We start from the raw sequence: 21005 nt of genomic DNA, 5'->3' as shown, positions 1-21005 counted from the left end.
GCAAGGGGGTGGGCAGGGGAGGGAAGGAAGAAGACAGCTCTGTAGGCGGAGCCCCCCCCCCCCATGCCGGCCACCCTTGGGGGGCTCTCCCTCCCGTAGTGCCCTCCGTGCACAGCAGGGGGCGCAGCCCTGCAGGACGGGGCCCCGCGCAAGTGGACAGCAGGCCCTCCCCCCCCCCCGTGATGCTGGGCGTGAGGGGTGGCGGGAGCCAGCCCCAGAGCGTGGGGTGCACTCCCGCCGAGGCCACGCCAGGAACTTCTGAGGACCGTCCTCGTGCTGACACATTTGAGGACGGGATCCGCCTTCCACGTTCTTTGCCTTTGGCGCATCCACGCGCCGGAACGCGGAACCGATTCCGGCCGTACCGCTCGGCTCTGGAGCCAGACGGAGCCGGGCGTGCGGTGCCCGCCTCGCTGGACGGCTGTGAGGACTCGGGTGACAAGAAGTGACCGCGCGCACCACCTAGAAAGAGGCGGAACCCCCGCTCCGGGGAGCTGGCCGGGTGCCCACGAAGCATTGAGCATACTGGACGAGGCCTGTGCACAGTAGCCAAAATGCAGAAAGAACTCGTGTCCGTCAACAGGTGGGTGGATAGATGTGGGCGGTGGGCACACAGTGAAATGTCGTACAGCCCTAAAAATGACGGGGCCCTGACCTGTCACCACGCGGGTGAACCTTGAGCACCCGATGCCGAAAGCCACCAGTCCCAAAAGCACACAAACCGTACGATTGCACGTGTATGAAACGTCTAGAATTTGCAAATCCGTAGAGAAAGCGTAGAGGTTCCCCGGGGGCTGAGAGCAGGGTTGGGGGGGAGGGGACGGGGAGTTCTTGCTGGATAGGTACAGGGTTTCTGTTTGAGGTCATGGAAAAGCCTGGAAGTAGACGGCAGCAATGGCTGCACACCATTGTGACAGTCATTAATGCTCCCGAACTGTCGCTTGAAAATGGTTAAGTTGGGGGGCGCCTGGGTGGCGCAGTCGGTTAAGCGTCCGACTTCAGCCAGGTCACGATCTCGCGGTCCGTGAGTTCGTGCCCCGCGTCGGGCTCTGGGCTGATGGCTCAGAGCCTGGAGCCCGTTTCCGATTCTGTGTCTCCCTCTCTCTCTGCCCCTCCCCCGTTCATGCTCTGTCTCTCTCTGTCCCAAAAATAAAATAAATAAAAAAAAAAAAAAAAAAAAGAAAATGGTTAAGTTGGTAGGCCCCCGGGTGGCTCAGTTAGTTACGTGTCCGACTTCGGCTCAGGTCATGATCTCGCAGTCCGTGGGTTCGAGCCCCGCGTCGGGCCCTGTGCCGACAGCTCAGAGCCCGGAGCCTGCTTCAGATTCTGTGTCTCCCTCTCTCTCTGCCCCTCCCCCATTCCTGCTCTCTCAAAAATAAACAAGCATTTTTTTTAAAATTGAAAAAAAAAAAAGATCCACATCTGTATTTTTGCAGAGTGTGAACTTTTCCTTACAGGCCCTTCCCGACAGCTGTGCTGTTCTGGGGCGGAAGCCACGCCACAGGCCGCCCCCCGGGGTTGGTAGGGCGCTAGGGGGGCCTCAGCACCTCCCTGCTCCCCTAGGCCAGCTTTCCGTTCTTTCCACGGGGTCACCTTGCAGCTCCAGGAACAACGGGGGAGGGGGGAGGAGGGGAGGGGTGTGGCCAGGCACCTGCCTGCCTCACCTCCCTTTAACCCAGCCCCCTGCTCCCTGCACCCACCTTGGCCTGCAGAGTCTGCTCACCCTCTCAGAGCCTCCCAGCGGATCCTGGAATGTCCTGAGAACGCGGTGGGGGGGCAGACTAAGAAAAGCATGAAAGGGGACACTGGGAGGCAGGACAGCCCAGGGGTTTGGCACAAGGGCTATGAGTCCCGCACTAACCCGCACGCCCGGCTGCGAGGGATCTGCGTCTTAGCTCGGAGGGGGCTGCCAGGCCATCTCATCTCAGGAGGACCCTCCCCTGGGTCGCTGTCCGCTCCCTGTCTGCTCCCCGGGGTCAGCACATGTGTATTTATTTGCCCCGGGTTTCTCGCTGGCCTTCCCCCCTCCCTGGACAGCCAGCTCCAGGATAAGGATGAGATTCTGTGTTACTCACCGGCGAGGCTGATGACCCGGGAGGTTGTGGAGGAGGTGGGGCCCAGCGTCTACAGAGCCACGGAAAGACACAGCCCTGGAAGCATTAAAGTGCAGGTGGGACTCAGCGATGTCTACAACGGTCGGCCAGGGGGACGCCTGGGTGGCTCAGTGGTTGAGAGTCCGGCCTCGGCTCGGGTCGTGATGGCACATTTGTGAGTTCGAGCCCCGCACTGGACTCCGTGCTGAGGGTGCAGAGCCTGCTTGCGATTCTCTCTCTCTCCCTCTCTCTCTGCCCCTCTCCCACTCATGCTCTCTCTCTCCCAAAATAAATGGATGAACTTTATATAGATCAAAAAGAGTACACTTATCTTAAACTAAAATAATAAAGTGGTGCCCACGGAGCTCACCTGTCTGCACGTGGCTCCGGGAGCCCAAGGGTCAGAACCTTTCCTCCCGGCATCCCCACACCAAGGGCCTCCCGGACACCTGGGCCCGAGGACCACTTCCGTGGAGGCGGGCACGGCAGCGGCCGCAGGAGACGAGAGCCAAGCAGCTGGAAGGCTGGGTGCACTTTGACCCGCTTCCTGTGCAGCCACACGGGAGGGACTGGAGACACAGAAACCCAGTCCTTGATGTCCTTGAAAGACGCCCTCCAGGTTTCTTCTTTCTTTCCTCCAGCTGAAGGCCGCCACGACAGGCAGGGCCAAGGGGTCTGGGCTCCGTGTGCGGAACAGAACTGCGAGGTGGGGGGTCTTACCTGCCCCCAGGCTCCTCACCAGACCTCAGGGTCAGCAGTTTAACAGGTTGTCTCTGGGAATGATCTCTGAGGGACAGAGCCCATAAATAAATAAACATTTTTTAAAAATGTAAAAGGATCGTTTTATTATTTTTTTTAATGCTTATTTATTTTTGAGAGAGAGAGAGACAGAGTGAGAGCAGGGGAGAGGCAGAGAGAGAGAGGGAGACACAGAATCTAAAACAGCCCAAAGCGGGGCTCGAACTCACTAACCACGAGATCATGACCTGAGCTGAACTCGGACATTTAACCCCAATGAGCCACCAGGTGCCCCAATTTCTTTCTTTTTTTTTTTTTTTTAAATGTTTTCCAATGTTTATTTGTTTTTCAGAGAGAGAGAGAGGGAGAGAGGGCAGGTGAGGGGCAAAGAGAGGGGGGTACAGAGGATCCAAAGTGGGCTATGCTGAGAGCAGACAGCCCACGCGGGGCTCAAACTCATGAACCGTGAGATCATGACCTGAGCCGAAGTCGGATGCAGAACTGACTGAGCCCCCCAGGCGCCCCGAGGAAAGACTCTTCTCACAGGATAATGCAATGCAGACATGTGGCCTCTCGTGATTTGCCTGCCCTTCCAGGGAAGACTCTGCTGAATTGTCAACCCCATACTTTGAAATGAGACTGGGATTTCCACCGATAAGGAGTGTTTTCCTTAAGGAGACCTTCCAAGTCTCCGAAGGAGCCTAAGGGAACTTGTTCTCCTGACCAGCCTGATGCCCGATGTGAAAGCCAAGTATGTCTCCTTCTGCACACGCCCCCAGCCCCTCCTCTGTCTGCTGCCCGGAACTTCCTGGAGCTCAGCTTGGGGAGTTCTCTCTCCTGGAATGTTTGAACTGGGGGGAAAAAAATCCTAGGATGTTAAGAGAAGATTCTAGAAGTGGGGCTATTTCAGGGGGCAGGATCTGAGACCGGGGTTCAGAGCCCTCCGTCACCCCAGAAAATTCCCTTCCCCCACACCACCTTTCCCTCCCCCCTAAAGCCCACCTGTTTTTCCCCCGTGCCCTCCCCAATTATATCAGATTTTTAACATCACTGTACGAACGACACGTAGCATTAATGAGTTTGCCGTGCTCACTCTGCAGGGGCCGTATGGGGTGCTCTGGTGGGATTCCTCCACCGCCTCAGGACAGGTGACCCTGTTCAGAGTCCCAGCTCTGATGGGCAAACGACTTCGCCTCCCGAGCCTCCGCCAAATGGGGCCACAGTGCTATTGACCTCAAGGAGGCACTTGGCCTGGGCCATTAGTCTCAGTATCCAGAAGGACACGATGACCCCTTCCCTGGCCGTTCGGTACCCTTGCCCAGGACCACAACGCCTGTGCCAGGTGGTCACCTATGTGAACGTCTTCTCCTGGCCGGCAGGGAGCTGCGTCCCTCTGTGGTGTCTCTTATTATTTATTCTTTTGCATCTGGCGTAAGTCTTTTATAACTGGGCTTGTTAAATTCTGCATTACGCTTTCTGTGCAATAAAATACGCGAGGTGGGATTCTGTGCAGCAAAAAGCATTCTTCTCTCTCTGCAGCTGTGAAGTCTGCTCTGTCGGGTCAATTTCTGGGAGTTTCAGACCCGATGGCTTCTCTAGTCATGTCTGCGACCAGACGAGCCTGGGGTCCTCCTGCTCCACCTCCCTCCTCCCCTCTTCTGCACCCCTCTGTTTTTTAAATCTAGGTTTTCATTGTCATTCAGGTACAGTGAGGACCACAGATCTGCGGCTCGCAGAGCCCGAGAGGAGGAGGCCACACGGGAAAGCCACACGGGGGTCGGTCAGGAGGCAGAGGGAGACGGGGCTGGGGGCAGGAACCATCACTGTGGTTTCGAGGGAAGGAAGAGGCAGGCGGAATGAACAAGCTGGGGCTTGGCTAGTTTGGATAATTTCAAGGCCTCTGTCCCGGCTGTCTGGGACCTGCCCTGGGCTGATCAGGGCAAGGGACCGTGGTCCTGAGGGTGAGACCCCAGTAAGACAGGTGGGAGAGAGGGCTCTGCGTGGGCTCCTTTGAAAGTCACCCTCTCAGGCTAGTTATTTGCTGTCTCTAGGAATCGCTAACCCTGGGAGGGGCTGTCCCTCCAGGGTCAGCAAGGCCCCTGTTGCCAGAGCCTCAGAAATACAGAAAATAGGGACGCCTGGGTGGCTCAGGCGGTTGAGCTTCCGACTTCGGCTCAAGTCATGATCTCATGATTTGTGCTTTCAAACCCCACATCGGGCTCTGTGCCGACAGCTTGAAGCCTGAATCTTGCTTCGGATTCTGAGTCTCCCTCTCTCTCTGTCCCTCCCCTGCTCACGCTCTCTCTCCCTCTCTGAAAAAAATAAATAAATAAACCTTCAAAAAAAAATTTTTATAAGAAAAAGAAATGCAGAAAATCAGAGACACAGTTGACATACACTTGGACCAACAAAACAGAAACTTTGGGAGCCTCTATTCCCCACACACAATTCAGAGCAAGCCACCCCTCAGCCACTTGTGCAAATTCAATACAATCCCATGTGTGATGATGCTCAGCACACGGCAAAGCACTGCCCATTGCTCCTTGCTCTTGGGGAAGCCACTCACACACTCACACGCACAAGCACACGCATGTACGCACGCACGAGCACATGCCAAACACGCATGCCCATACACACGCACTCACACGCGCACGTGCACACGCGCACACACATGAACACACGCACATACGAGCACATGCACACACGCACACGCACATGCATGCGCGCGCGCACATGCATGCACACGCGCGCGCACGCGCACGGAGAACATCTCGGGAGACTCCACCATCTCTGAGTCCACAGTGAGACCCAGTGTCGTGCGAGAGACCCAGAGACTCCGCGACAAAAAGCTGGACCGTGGAGCAGAAATCTTCCTCCCCGGGGTAAGAGTAAATTACGGGCTTTGACGCAAATGCGTTTTGAGTTTCAAGACGCTTCGCTACTTACCGGATGCGCCCGAGCCGCATTCCGGGGCCCGCGTCGAACAAATCGCGGCTGGGCCGGCTTCCCAGAGCGGAGCCCCTCGAGGGCTCCGGGTGGCGACTGGACCTGGCACGCGGGGGCCCCTCGGGAAACACCTGTCGGGGAATCTGCGATCTGGACGTGAACAGAGGTTGGAAGGCAGCTGGCCTCTCGGGCTGCGCGCGGTCGGGAGAGGCCGTGGGCAGGCGCGTCTCCTCAACTCTGCTCACGGCCACACGGGGAAGAGCCACCTATCGGGACACGGTTCTCTGACCGCAGCCACGCGCTGCTTCTGCTCGCAAGGGGCCCAGCCGTCCTCTGGTCACCCAGGAGCCAAGTCCCGGGCCTCAGGCTACTGGAGGGGAAGCCAAAGCCCAGCCTCAAGCAGCCCACCCCGAGGGCACACACACACACACACACACACACACACACAGGTGTAGCCGCCACCGGGACCAACACGGAGAAGGGAGGCCAAAAGAACACGGGGTGGGTGGTGGTCACGGGTTCAACTGTGTCCCCCCTCCCCGGGCCCACGTGGCACCTCAGAGCACGGCCTTACTCGGAGGCGGCGTCATTGCAGACGTGATGAGTTCAGATGAGGTCACGCTGGACTAGGGTGGCCCCTGATCCAGCGTGACCGGTGTCCTTGGGGAAAAGGGGCCATGTGGACACACATAGCGAGGTCACCATGTGACACAGCCACAAGCTGAGGGGCCACCAGAAGTCAGGGGAGAGGCCCCGGGACACACGCCTGCCCGGCCCCTGCGGGGGAATGTGGCGTTGCCCACGGCGTGATCTCAGACTCCAGCCCCCGGCACCGCGACACAACAAATCGTGTGAACCCCCCACCGCCCCCCATCCCCGGTCTGCGGGACCTTCATCCAGCAGGCCCGGGAACCCAAGCCCAAGACAGTGGTCAAGACGGGGCGGGGGTGGGGGAGACACCAAAGGCACATCCTTGGGTCAGCCCTGAGCTCTGCTGACATGCCCCGCGGCTCCCAGCCTGTGGCCCTGCCCGGGTCTAGCCATGGACTCGATCCACATGTGTTACATTTTCCTTCAAAGGCCAAGCCAGCTGCCCAGAGACCCGGTTCCTCCTCGCCCTGGCATCCCACACCCCTCCAGGGATCGCCCAGCGCCAGCTGGCTGGAGTCATGAATGAGCCAACCCACCGGCCCCAGAGGCCCACCCGCCAGCCTGTCACCCTTCACCTCGAGTCCCTGCCAGACAGAGCTGCTAAGACGTCACCTCGAGGCGCATGGATCTAAATTCTCCCGTGACAGACATCCTAGGGGCGGCTAAGAACAAAAACTCCGGTTCCAACTTCTGTTCCTTCCTTCTGACTCCCATCCCTGCCGATCCCTTAACCCCAAATGCGGCCACAGACAGCAGGGGGAGGGGGGCGAGTGGAACCCAGTGAATGTGCATTTGAACCCATTATAGTACATTTTTTGGTGATGAAAAACGTCACCTTTCAGATGCAGGGACACGAGGCCAGCCCCAGGGGGCATGTAATGGGATCAGGAGTTCTTTCTGAAATCCTCTGGGGACCGTGGCTGGGCCCCCAGCCACGTGTTGCTCCAGGAACCCGACGGGGACCGGCACCATCACGCACCCCTCCCCCTCCTCCTCCTCCTCGAACCAACGGCTCAGGAGTTCTGCCCTTGAACCTTCACAGCAGCGCTTGGATTGTCCCTCCTTTGGGACATCCATTTGTTTCCTTTGGCCCCATAGTGGCAAGCCGATGCCTGGGTCACCGCACGAGCCATCGGGCCGGTCTCCCTGCCTCGGGGTTCACCCTTCATTCCAGGTCCTGACACACGCACTCAGAAGCTCCCCAAGTCTTTTTGTTTATCCGCCAGGGGGGCTGAGCTCCTCGCAAACAAGGACAACATAATCGTAGATTCAGCGTTCTGCACAAAGCCTGGCCCGGCACCCCACACGGGGCAAGGTGACAAGCCGTTCCCCGACCTGGGCTGGTGGAGCCCAGTGCTGCATGTCTCCGCTGGAGGGTACCTTCGGGGTTGGCATCCCAGCTCTGCCCCTGTGAGCCATGGGAGCTCGGACAAAGTTGCTTAACCTGTCTCTGCCTCAGTCTTTTTGTCTGCAAAATGGTCAAAACCCCATGGAGTCATATGAAGGGTATACAACAAAATATGACGTGAACTCTGTGTAAATAAAAGGAAGAATGAATGAGTGAATGAGTGAATGAATGAATGAATGCTGGTTTTAAAGAGAGGCCTGCCTGGCAAGCTGATTTCTCAGACCAGTTATGCTCAAAAAATATTCGCACACAGGTGAAACCAAATTCCTGTGTAGGGTCCCAGCCACGCAGTACTGGTGACCCAGACGCAGAGCTGGGACGTCCTCGGCCGGGCACATTCAGGTGCTTATGCTGCTCTCTCTCTCCTTTTTTTTTTTTTTTTTTTCACATTTATTTAGTTATTTTGAGAGAGAGAGGGCACACAAGTGAGGGAGGAACAGAGAGAGAGGGAGACAGAGGATCCCAGGCAGGCTCCACACTGTCAGCACAGAGCCCGACGCGCAGCTCGAACCCACGAACCGTGAGATCACGACCTGAGCCAAAATCAAGAGTCGGACGCTCAACCGACAGAGCCACCCGGGTGCCCCTGAGCTAGCCGTCTTCAGACACCATTTCACTTGGGAAAAAAATTGCAGACAAGTCGATGTGCGTCACAACACGGAATATCTTTGGAAGTTGCCGCCAGGGTCTGGCCCGAGTGCGTCTCTCAGGGCAAGGAGGCACCCTTTGCACCATAGCCCTTTTGCGCGTCACCAAATGGGCGCGCCGTGGGAGTCAGGGCTCTCCGGAGAAACAGCACCCACAGGATTTGCGGAGACACACGGGAGGAGATTTATCGTGAGAGACTGACTCACACGGGCAGGGAAGCAGAGAAGGCCCGTGATCTACCACGTACAAGCCGAACACCCTGGAAAGAGTGATTCCAGAGCCAGCCGGAGGCCGGAGAGGCCAGTGTCCGGGGACCGAAGGTGGAGGCCCCAGCCCAAGCCGAGAGGGCAGGTTCGTCCCTCCTGTGCCGGTTTGTTCCATCCAGGCCCCCGAGGATGGGACAGTGTCTGCCCGCATCCCTGGGGACGTGGGGCCACCCTCTTCACTCTAACCGCTACAGGCTGATCTCTTCTGGAAACACCTTTACAGAACGCATCCAGAAATAACGTTTTCCCAGGTCTCCGGACGCCCCAGTCAGGCTGATAGAAAATCAAGCATCACGCCCATGGATTTCTCACAACAATCCTGCAATCCTGTAGGGTGGGTTAACTATATTTAGAAAGCGGGGGAGAGGTGGCCCCTGGGTGGCTCAGGGGGTAGAGTATCTTGATTTCTCTCAGGTCGAGATCCCAGGGTCAGGGGATCGAGCCCCAGGTCGGGCTCCACACTGAGTGTGGAGACAGCTAGAGATTCTCTCCCTCTTCCCAGCTCTCTCTCAAAATAAAATAAAATAAAATAAATCCGGCAAGGTAGGTTTCGTGATCCTCGCCTTACAGGTAATAAGCCTGAAGCTTAGAGAAGCCACAACACACACAGTGGCCTACCTGGGAGCGTAACAGAAATGGAACAGCACATTTTTAATTTTTAACATTTATTCACTATTGAGAGACAGAGACCGAGCGCGAGCAGGGGAGGGGCAGAGAGAGAGGGAGACACAGAATCTGAAACAGGCTCCAGGCTGTCAGCACAGAGCCCGAGGCGGGGCCCGAACTCACAAACCACGAGATCACGACCTGAGCTGAAGTCGAATGCTTAACCGACCGAGCCACCCAGGCGCCCCGAGACTGAGCAAATTTAAAGACTTAATCAGCTTTATTCAACAGATTCAATTCATGAATTGGGAAGCAGGTCACCTAGCAGGTAGGGAGGAGCTTTGAGGATCTGAGCAAAACGGAAGGATTTTATAGGATTTCAGGGGCAGAAACAGAGCAGGCGGACAAGGAGGATATTAGCAAAAGAAAGGAAAGGATTGTTTCAGGCAAGGTCACCTCCCTTTCGGGTGCAGGGTCGGAGAATGGTGGGGGAGGGGTTGGGGGGAGTCTATCAAGCAGATGAGCTCACTAGCGTGACCAGGAAATTCTAGACCTTTGGTTTCAAGCCCCAGGCCTGGGAGAGGCTGAAACCGCAGTCAGATTAGGTAAGAAGTGTTGGCGGGCCAGAGTGAAGGTACTCCATTTTGGGCCTGTTGTTGCCTTAGAAAGAAAGAAAAGAAGAAAGAGAGAAAGAAAGAAAGAAAGAAAGAAAGAAAGAAAGAAGTAGGAAGGAGGGAAGGAAGGGAAGGAGGAGAAGGAAGGAAGGGAGGAAGGAAGGAAGGAAGAAAGAAAGAATGAAGGAAAAAAGGAAGAAAGAAAGAAGAAAGAAGAAGGATGCCAGGAAAGCCGTATTGCAGGAGGCACTTGCAGGAGGAAGGCCGGAGAAGAACTTCCGTGGAGGAACTGTGCGGAATCTTATAAATATCCTGAAGAAGGACGTAAAGAAATAAGACAAAAAAAAAAAAAGAAAGAAAGGAGGGAGGGAGGGAGGAGGAAGAAAAAGAATCCCTTTTTATTGGCCGTTATTCAAATGCACATCCTCTCCAGAAGGAACAATTTATGGCAAAATCTTCCGGACTTTTTTCAACGCATTTGTCTCTATTAAGTGTTATATAATGTAGGATGCATTTTTGGAAACAATGCCTGCAGGGGAGGGAAAAAATATTTTCCTCTGCCCACCCTAGGTTCCGCGGTCGGGGCCCTGTGAACGGACCGGCCAAAGGCAGATTAGAGGCAGAAAATCAAACAGAAGCGTATTAACGTGCACACTACACGCGCACAAAAATGGGAGCATGCACGGTGGTCAGAATTTGGACCTAAACATACCATCTTATAATAACCATAACAATAACCTAGGCTAAAACCAAGGGGAAGGGGATTTGGCTTCAGGGTGTTAGACCCGTTGTGGGACGGGGGTGACAAGAAGAGAATGGCAACCGTGGGTTCCTTACTCAGACGCAAGTCCCAGCCGCCTCTACTGATTAGCGTGGAGGGTCCTCCACTTCCGTACCAGAGAGGGAGACGCTTTACAAATGGAAATTACCTTTATAAATGTAAATTTCCTTTACAAAAAAACCCCAAAACCCTTGTGCCTGGTTTTTAGAGCTTTTGCTGAATCTGCTGGTTTTCAATGGCTCTTAGCTCAAAGCAACCCAAAGGCCAAAGAGGCCTATTGTGGGGTGGGGAGTGCTAGTGCCCCAAACCCACTTCTCCCCTGCACCCGCCTCGGAACTGCCCCCCCACCCCGGTCGCTCCTGGAGGAGCCAGGTACAGAAGTTGACCCTGGGTATTTATCTCGCCATCCCGGGTGTAGAGCCCCCAGAATTGTGTAGGGTGGCGGAGGGAGGGCTGTGGCGGGCTGGACCCCATCAAGGCACGGACTGCCTTAGAGTCCCGGGGCAAAGGCAATCCCATCAAAGGTTAATGTTTGTCTCTTTCTCAGCCGCAAACGTACCTCTCCCCAAACAGCCAGCCCTCATTCCAAGCAGAAATATCTGAACCACACCTGGAGAGGTAGGGGTGTGTGTGTGTGTGTGTGTGTGTGTGTGTGTGTGTGTAGGCACCTGGGTGGCTCAGTCGGTTAAGCATCCGACTCTTGATTTTGGTTCAGATCAGGATCTCCCGGTTCACGGGATCTGCGCTGAGAGTCAGGAGCCTGCTTGGGATTCTCTCTCTCCCCCTTTCTCTGTACCCACCCCCCCCCCCACCGCTGGCGCATGCGTGGTACTCTCTCTCTCAAAAAGAGATAAATACAGGGGCGCCTGGGTGGCGCAGTCGGTTAAGCGTCCGACTTCAGCCAGGTCACGATCTCGCGGTCCGTGAGTTCGAGCCCCGCGTCAGGCTCTGGGCTGATGGCTCGGAGCCTGGAGCCTGTTTCCGATTCTGTGTCTCTCTCTCTCTCTGCCCCTCCCCCGTTCATGCTCTGTCTCTCTCTGTCCCAAAAATAAATAAACGTTGAAAAAAAAAATTTTTTTTAAAAAAAAGAGATAAATACAAATAAATTTATTTATTTTTATGCTTATTTATTTTTGAGAGAGAGAGAAAGCGAGAACAGGGGAGGGCAGAGAGAGAGGGAGACACAGAATCGGAAGCAGGCTCCAGGCTCTGAGCTGTCAGCACAGAGCCCGACGCGGGGGGGGGGGGGGGGGGGGGGGGGGCTCGAACCCATGAACCATGAGATCGTGACCTGAGCCGAAGTCGGACCCTCAATCGACTGAGCTACCCAGGCGTCCCGATAAATAAAAATAAATTAAAAGAAGAAGAAGATAATCAGGTGTGTGGAGACATACACATGTGCAAGGACGTATATCACAGCTGGATTAAGAAATAGCGAAGATAGAATAAATGTGGACGCCCAGCGATAGAGGAATTCTCAAGCAGGTGACAGCCATATGGCGGGCACTGTGCAGTTATCAAAAAAGCAGACTGGTCTTTGCCTGGGGATGGAGGGCGAGTGACCCAACCCACCCGGGGCCTCGCCAAGCGATAAGAAATTGACAAGAGGCCAAACGGGTCCCGGGCAAGGCTCTGTTGGGGCTTATGCTCCGGCAAGGGGTGCGGGCCACACAGAGCAAAGAATTCTCAGGCTGACTCCCCACGGACTGTTTTAAAGAAACCGGCGAGGAAAAGAGTGCCGTGGAAGCATGTGGGGGGGATTCGTTACCAACCCGCACGCTCAGAGGTCATGCTGCCTCTGTGGGGCATCTACTGAGCAGGTTAAAGCTCCACCCCCTGAGCGTGATTTCTAGTATTATAACCACAGGGAGGGGCGCCTGCGTGGCTCAGTCGTTAGGAGTCCGACTTCGGCTCCGGTCCTGATCTCGCGGTTTGTGAGTTCGAGCCCCGCATCTGGCTCTGCGCTAACAGCACGGGGCCCGCTTGCGATTCTCTCTCTCCCCTCACTCTGCCCCTCCCCACCTTTCTCCCAATGGATACAAAAAACATTTTACAAAATGTTAAAAACAAACAAAACAGGGCACCCGGGTGGCTCAGTCGGTTAAGTGCCTGACTTTGGCTCAGTTCGTGATCGCACTGTTCGTGGGTTCAAGCCCCGCATCAGGCTCTGTGCGGACAGCTCAGAGCCTGGAGCCTGCTTTGGATTCTGTGTCTCCCTCTGTCTCTGTCCTTTGCCTGCTCATACTGTCTCTCTCTGCCTCTCAAAAAATAAATGAATGCTAAAACATTAAAAAAGCAACAACAAAAAAACACATTTAATGTTGTCATTAAACCACGTTTCGAAAATCCTGAATTCGGCAGCAAATAGCATTGAAGTAACAAAGTGAGGGGAGTCAGGGGGGAGGGGGAAATTTTGCAGAGCCTTTGCGGAGAACAATTTGGCGATGCGCTGAAAAATACGAATTGCCCTGAACCTAGTTTCTAGGTGTTCTCTTACCGAGGAAATAGCTGTCAGGATCTTACGTGCAGCAGTCCAGTGCCATTAAACCCAAAATAAAATCCCATTTCGCAGCTCCCTAGGAGGCCCTCCGTGACCTGGCCACCTCCGAGAACCATCTCTACATTCTTGGACTCTCACCACCCGCAGCCACCCTCGTCTTGTTCTTAGAAACTGCCGAGCTCTTTCCCACTCTCAGGCCCCTATGTTTGCATATCTCTTCACCTGCGACGCAGGCTTGCTCTCTCCGCCTACCACTCGGGTCCCCGTGCAAATGTCACCTCCTGGCACTGGGCTTCCTGACCACCTGCTCAGAATCCCTCCCCACAGAGGTGCCAGGACACAGCATGCTTCCGGAAAAAAAGAGAGAGGCTGATGTATATTTCCCCTCATTTGCCAGACTGAAATCCAAATGATCCAAGTTGGGAGGTAAAATCTGAAAGCATAGATGTACTAGAAGAGAATATAGGAAAATCTCTCTATAATCCTAGAGCGGGGACAGTTTTCTCTATGAGTTAATATTCAGAAGCTAGAAAAGAAAGTGGACTTGACTACAGAAAACACTCCTCATAAGAAAATCCAGGTCAACAAACCGGTCGGCCATCAGAGATACGCAAATCAAAACCGTAATGAGACACTCCTTCACACCCAAGGATGGTGTCAAAAAGCAAAAATCAACCGAGTAAACTTGAAGATCTGAGTGGCTTTATTTAATGATCCATGAACTGGGCAGCATCGTACCCAGTAAATACAAAGGAGCTCTGAGAACCTGTGCAAAATGGAAGGCTTTTACAGGCAGAAGGGGGGGGGGGGGGGAAGTTTCTAGCAAAGAGTGGACTGCTTCAGGCAAGGTTACCTTCCCTTGGGGGAAGGCAGGGGGCGATTAAGCATCCCCCCACCCCCCCCCCCCCAGTATTGATCAGGACATTCCAGACTGATCGGTTTTTAAAATCCCACTTCTGGGAAGGCTGAAACTGTAGTTAGGCGTTAAGCCTCCATTTGCTGACGTGGGCTTGGCACAGGTGACCCCCTTTGGGGGCCTATCATTCCTTTTTTAACAGTGGCTACAAGCAAAGCTGCAGGTGATAGCAAGTGTTGGTGAGGATGTGGCTAAAGGGGACCCTCCTGTACTGCTGCTGGGAATATAAGATGGCCCTCGGCCAAAACGTGGAAAGAAGCCAAGTGTCGCTCAATAGATGAACGGAAAGACGAAATGTAGTCTGTCTATACCACGGGACATTGTTCCATCCTAAAAAAGGAATTAAGTACGCACAGATTACATGGATGAACCTCCAAAGCATTATGTTAAATGGAAGCAGCCAGACAATAAAGGCCACATATCGGGGCGCCTGGGGGGCTCAGTCGGTGAAGCGTCCGACTTCGGCTCAGGTCACGATCTCGCGGTCCGTGGGTTCGAGCCCCGCGTCGGGCTCTGGGCTGATGGCTCGGAGCCTGGAGCCTGTTTCCGATTCTGTGTCTCCCTCTCTTTCTGCCCCTTCCCGCTCATACTCTCTTTCAAAAATAAACATTAAAAATTGTTTTAAATAAAAACACAAAAAATAGGCGGCGCCTGGGTGGCTCAGTCGGTGAAGCGTCCAACTTCGGCTCAGGTCATGATCTCGCGGTCCGTGAGTTCGAGCCCCGCGTCAGGCTCTGGGCTGACGGCTCAGAGCCTGGAGCCTGCTTCCATTCTGTGTCTCCCTCTCTCTCTGTCTCTCGCCCTCTCATGTTCTGTCTCTCTCTCTCCGAAATAAACATTAAAAAAAAATTTTAATGGTCACATATTGTATGATCCCATTTGTATGAAACGTCCAGAACGGCAAATCCACACATACCAAAAGGACATTAGTAGCTGCTGAGGCCTAGAAATGCTGGAGGTCAGTGACAAGTGACTACTGATGGCCAAAGCTTCCTTCAGGGGATAATGCAATTTTTCTGAAATTGATTGTGGTGATTGCTGCACAGTTCTGTAACTATACTAAAAACCATTGAAATATACACTTTAGATGGATGAATTGTATCATACAGAGTTTTATTTTGATAATGCTCATGATAAAAAAAAAACACACTGTTTGGGGTGCCTGGGTGGCTCAGCCGGTTAAGCGTCTGACTCTTGATTTGCACTCAGGTCATGATCTCAGGGGTTCGTGGGATCAAGCCCCGCCTCAGGCTCCACGCTGACAGCACAGAGCCTGCGTGAGATTCTCTCCCTCCTCTCTCTGCCCCTCCCCACCTCTCAAAATAAATAAATAAACTTAAAAAAAAAAAAAAAAGACATGCTGGTTAAAAAAGTTACTGTTCAGTTCAATCTATGAAAAGGTCCACAAGCTAGTAGAAAAATGGGCAAAGTATCTGAGCAGTACCCTGAAAAGTAATCGCCCCCAAGTTTGTGAAAAGATAGCCGGCCTTACTCATAATGAAAAAACGCAAACTCAGACCGCACTAAGACATCGGGAATCACTTCTCAGACTGGGGAAAATCCAACACTTTGGCACACACTTTTGGTGAGACCAGGAGAAACCCTGCTCTCGTCCCTAGCTGGGGGGAGGGCAAACCGGGACAAGTCCAAGGAGGGTATATGAAGGTTAATTTTATTTGTCACCTTGACCAGGCCAAGGGGGGGCCCAGATATTTGGTCAAACATGATTCTGGGTGTGTGTGTGTGTGTGAGGATGCTTCTAGATGAGATTAACATGTGAATCAGCAGATTAAGTAAAGCATATTGCCCTCCCTAATGTGGGTGGGCCTCATCCAATCAGTTGAAGGCTTGAATAGCCCAAAAGGATGCATTTCTCCTGAACGAGAAGGCACTAACTGCCTAAGAAGGAACTAACTGCCTTGGAATTGGCATTGATTTTCCCCCTGCCTTCAGACTCAAAGAGAACCATTGGCTCTTCCTAGGTCTTGAGCCTGTTGGCCTTCACACTCCAGAAGGCCCCTCCGCCCTCCTGGGTTTCCAGCTTGCCTACTGCAGACTCTGGCACTTGTCGGTCTCCATAACTGCAGGTGCAAATTCCTTACAAAAAAATCACTGTATTATATTAAGGTATATGTATAATATCCTATAGGTTGTGTTTCTCTGGAGAACCCTAACTAATACAGGGTTTAGTTGGTTTAGTAGCTACTGGGTGGCTCAGCTGGTCGAGCGTCTGACTTCAGCTCAGGTCATGATCTCACAGTTCATCGGTTGGAGCCCCGTGTGGGACTCCGTGCTGACAGCTCAGAGCCCGGAGCCTGCTTCGGATTCTGTGTCTCCCTCTTTCTCTGTCCCTCCCCTGCTCGCTCTCTCTCTCTCTCTCTCAAAAATAAATAAACATTAGAAAAAAAAATTTTTTTAAGTACAGAGGGCCATTCAGTAATATATATCGACAGCGTTCACACACGTGGCCTTGACCCAACTATCACAATTCTGAGAATCTAACCTGTGGATAGACTTGTCCGTGGAAGAAACGACAGTTGTACGGTTATTCATTGCGGCGATGTCTCTAAAGCAAAAGACAGGAGACATCAAATGTCACAAGGCACAAATAAATCACGGTAAAATAAAGTATACGACGGAACACTGTGTACCCTCAAACGATATATGAAGTTCAAGGAAGCTCTCTATGCAATTACGGGAAAATAACAACAAGACACTTTTTTTCTTTTTTTAATGTAAGTCCTAGCAAGCTTCCTTTTACACGAGAGAGAAAGAAAGAAGGGAGGTATATTCGGGTTTCTTTGCTGTTGTCATGATAATTTCTGTGTTAAGTTGACTCATTTAGTTTGAGAGAGAGAGAGAGAGCACACGCAGGGGAGGGGCAGAGAGGGAGAGGGTCCCCAGCAGGATCCACACCGTCAGCACAGAGCCTGATGCGGGGCTGGCACCATGAGATCATGACCTGGGCTGAAATCAGGAGTCAGATGCTTCACCCACTGAGCCACCCAGGCCTCTTGCATTTTTATTTAAATTCCAGTCAGTTAACTGTCTCCCCGCGCGCACTTGGCACTGGGGTTCTGGAGCAGCCTTGGGTGGCCTCCTCTGCAAATGGACTCCGTGGCCTAGTGTCCCTGTCCCCGCCACCTGTGATCTGTAATCGCACGCCTAGGCCCCCGAGGGTTCGAGGGGTCGCGCTAGAGGTTTCCACCAGCCCACAAGCAACAGCGTGGCAGCCGTCCCCGCCCGCCGCTCGCGGCACCACCTGGGTTCCACTGCCAGTGACATAACCGATCAAGTGCACTGTATCCTGGGGAAGCCAGAACTCACCACCCCGGTCTCCCGGCGGCCGACCCAGGTCACTGGTGGGCCAGCTGCTTTTTCAGAAGTCCACTCTCCCGTTCACGGCTACGGCGTTGGAGACCCCAGGAGGCGCTAGGCTCATCAGAAACCCTCCCCCTGCCCTCCTCGCCCCTCCCCGTAGACCAGGCAGGTTTCAGCAGGCAATCCTTCCCGACACCCTGTACCCGTGTGCCTTACACCGAGTGGAAAATAAACTCCGAGCGGCCAGGAAAATAAATAAAGAAATTTCAGGGGCGCCCGGGGGGGGGCTCAGTCGGTGGAGCGTCCGACTTCGGCTCAGGTCACGATCTCGCGGTCCGTGAGTTCGAGCCCCGCGTCGGGCTCTGGGCTGATGGCTCGGAGCCTGGAGCCTGTTTCCGATTCTGTGTCTCCCTCTCTCTCTGCCCCTCCCCCGTTCATGCTCTGTCTCTCTCTGTCTCAAAAATAAATAAACGTTAAAAATAAATAAATAAATAAATTTCAGTTAGGTAACATACAATGTGATGTTAGTTTCAGGTGGACAATATAGTGATTCAACACTTCCACACACCACCCCCTCGTCGTCACAAGTGCCCTCCTTAATTCCTGTCACCTGTTTAACCCATCCCCGTAACCTCCCCCCCTGCTGGGAATAGTATTTTTTATATTCTTTGAGTAAAAAGCCAGGCGCGCGATTGCTTGATCGTAGGGTAGTTCTTTTTGCGGAACCACCGTACCGTTTTCCAGAGCGGCCGCACCCGTTGGCATTCCCACCAACGGCGCAAGAGGGTTCCCGTTTCTCCACATCCCTGCCAACGTCTGTTGTTTCTTGTGTCGTTGAGTTTAGCCATGCTGACAGGTGGGAGCTGATGGCTCACCGTTTTGATTTGCATCTCCCTGATAAGTGCGAGACCTGCTGGATTTGCTTGTTTATTCCCCCTTGGATTTTTATAAGGAAATACTAGAATCGTAACAAAAGAAGCATAAACGTGGTTACCTGTATGTCAGAGGAGACAGGGGTGGGGGTATGACTTTTCTCCAGATAGTTAAAACAATTTTTTTTCTTAATGTTTATTTATTTTTGAGAGAGAGACAGACAGAGCATGAGCAGGAGAGGGGCAGAGAGAGAGAGGGAGACACAGAATCCGAAGCAGGCTCCAAGTTCCGAGCTGTCAGCACAGAGCCCGACGCGGGGCTCGAACCCATGAACAGTGAAATCATGACCTGAGCTGAAGTCGGACGCTTAACCCACTGAGCCGTTCAGGGCGCCCCTCTAGATATTTTTTAAAATATTGATTTGCTATTTGAACCATATTAGTGATTCAAACATACTCGCTGTTCAAGAAATACAATATCCCCTCCTCACGTACGTGCGTTGTGCTTCTAGAGAGTGAGCCCCAAGAGGGTGCCATCTCTTCGGTCCGTTATTGTACTTCCCCAGCCTGGAAGAGGTGGGGCACACAGCAGGTGCTTAAGAAACATGCTTGGGATGAATGGTTGGATAGAGTGAGACAAACTAACAACAACAGAGAATGCTCGAAATGAATAAAGGTGCACTCAAACTGTGGAACATCAAAGCAGCGAAGGAGGTAGGTCCAGACCAACTGATTTCCAAAACCTACTGTTAAGGGGGGGGGGGGGGGTGGAAAGCAAGTTCCAGAACTGTATATACAACCCAATCTGATCTGCCTAAAAGAGATCTCTAAAATAAAACTGTCCATTTCTAGAGAGAGATATATAAGGTTGGTGTCAGAAGTGAAAAGGTCTGGAAGAAGACACAGCTAACAATTTCGGTTACTTCCAGAGAGGGGAGTGGGATAGAGGGGGGTGGGGTGGGGGGTGGTAGGTGACCAGGGGGCTTCTGTGCAGTTTCCATGTATTCCCAAGACAATCCATCTACTGGGGAGAATGAATAACGTTACACCGGGAAAAACAGAACAGAAACGTTTCTATGGCCCCACGACTTCCATTTTGTAAACAGGCACGAAGGGACGGTGGAAAGATCCATAGAAAGCAGCACAAAAGGGAGAAAGGAAATGCCGCCGCCGAGCGTGAGGCAACTTTGTGAAGCTTTTCATTTGACCCTTCAGGGTTTCCCGTGTTTCCACCAGGAACGCACCGTGTAATTTGAAAACGTACAGAGGGACCTGGGCAGCCAGCTGGCGGTCCCGCCCCGGGGGCGCTGCGAGCAGCTCGGAACCTGGGGTCCCGGCGCTCGGGGTGCCGGCGGGGTTCCGGGGGGGCGTTCCGTCGGGCAGGGGCGGCCCCCGCGGCCAAGGCCGATCTCGTTCTCCCCCGCCCCAGCTAACTCCCACGGCCCCCTCCCCCCACCGAGCGCAAAGGAGCGGCCCTGCGAGACCCTGGGACGCAAACGAGGCTGTGGGTGGGCCGGGAGGGGACCGGCAACGAGCGGGGAGGGAGTGCAGAGGAAGAGGGGAGGGGAGGGGAGGGCGCCCCTCCCCGCACCCTTCCCTCCCCGCACCCTTCCCGCCGCCAGGACCTCCGGCTGTGCGGGGTGCCAGGGACCTTGGCCGCGCCCTTGGCCCGGGCCCCTCCCGGGCCACCCGGGCCGGCAGGGGAGGGCGCTGCAGCACAGATAAGGCTCACCGAGCTTCCTGCACGAAAAGCACAAATTCTAGGGAGCGACGCAACCGGGCGTCTGAAGACGAAGCTGCCTCCTGCCACGGCCGTCCGCCTCCGGCCTGCGGTTCCCGCCCCATCTCCCTCCACGCCTGTCATTTCCGCGTCCCCACCCCACCCCACCCCTCCCCCGAATTTCCCGGCCCTGCTCTCCTCCAGCAAAAGCCAGTGATCTCAAGGAAATAATTAGCTTATCTGGCGGCCCATTAGCGTCCAGCCAATTTCCCTCTTTTCCATTCCACAAAAGTTCTGGCCGGTTGGCTGAGCCGGGGCCTCAGGAATGGGACTCGACTGCAGTTCCGGATCTGGAGTGGGGGCAGGGAGGCGCCTCATGTCTTAGAAAGGGTAGAGTGTCCTGGAACCGGGCCCTGCAGGAGGACCCAGAAGAAGGGGTTATCAGTCTCTTCCGGGGAAATCTGGGGAGGCTTCTTGGAGCAGGTGGTATCTGAGTTGGACTTTCAAGGCCAAGTGGATATTTTCCAGAGACCTAGGAGGGTATTTCAGGGTCAAGGTCAAGAGTGGGAGCCGGGGCGCGGCACCTCTCGCCTCTGGGCAATCTATAGAGACAGAACGTAAAATGGTGCTTGCCAGGGCCAGCAGGTGAGGCAGGAGCTCTGCTATTGGGATCCAGGCTTCTTTTAGGAGAGTGTGTGGGAAATGTTCTGGAATTACACAGTAGCGACATATGTTGTGTATATATTGAAAACCACTGAATTGTACACTTTAAAAGGATGAGTGTTCTAGTATATGTGAGTCATATCTCAGGTTTGCAGAGCCCCGCATGGATGGGTGAAGGTGGCACCCCCCCCCCCCCCCCCCCCCCCCCCGTCCATCTTGCGACAGAGAGCAGTGTGCTCTGGGCCTCGAATGGGGGCAGGGC

Source organism: Lynx canadensis, chromosome D1 (genome assembly GCF_007474595.2).
Source record: "Lynx canadensis isolate LIC74 chromosome D1, mLynCan4.pri.v2, whole genome shotgun sequence".
In the NCBI taxonomy this organism is placed as follows: Eukaryota; Metazoa; Chordata; class Mammalia; order Carnivora; family Felidae; genus Lynx; species Lynx canadensis.
This window is presented reverse-complemented; position numbering follows the sequence as displayed.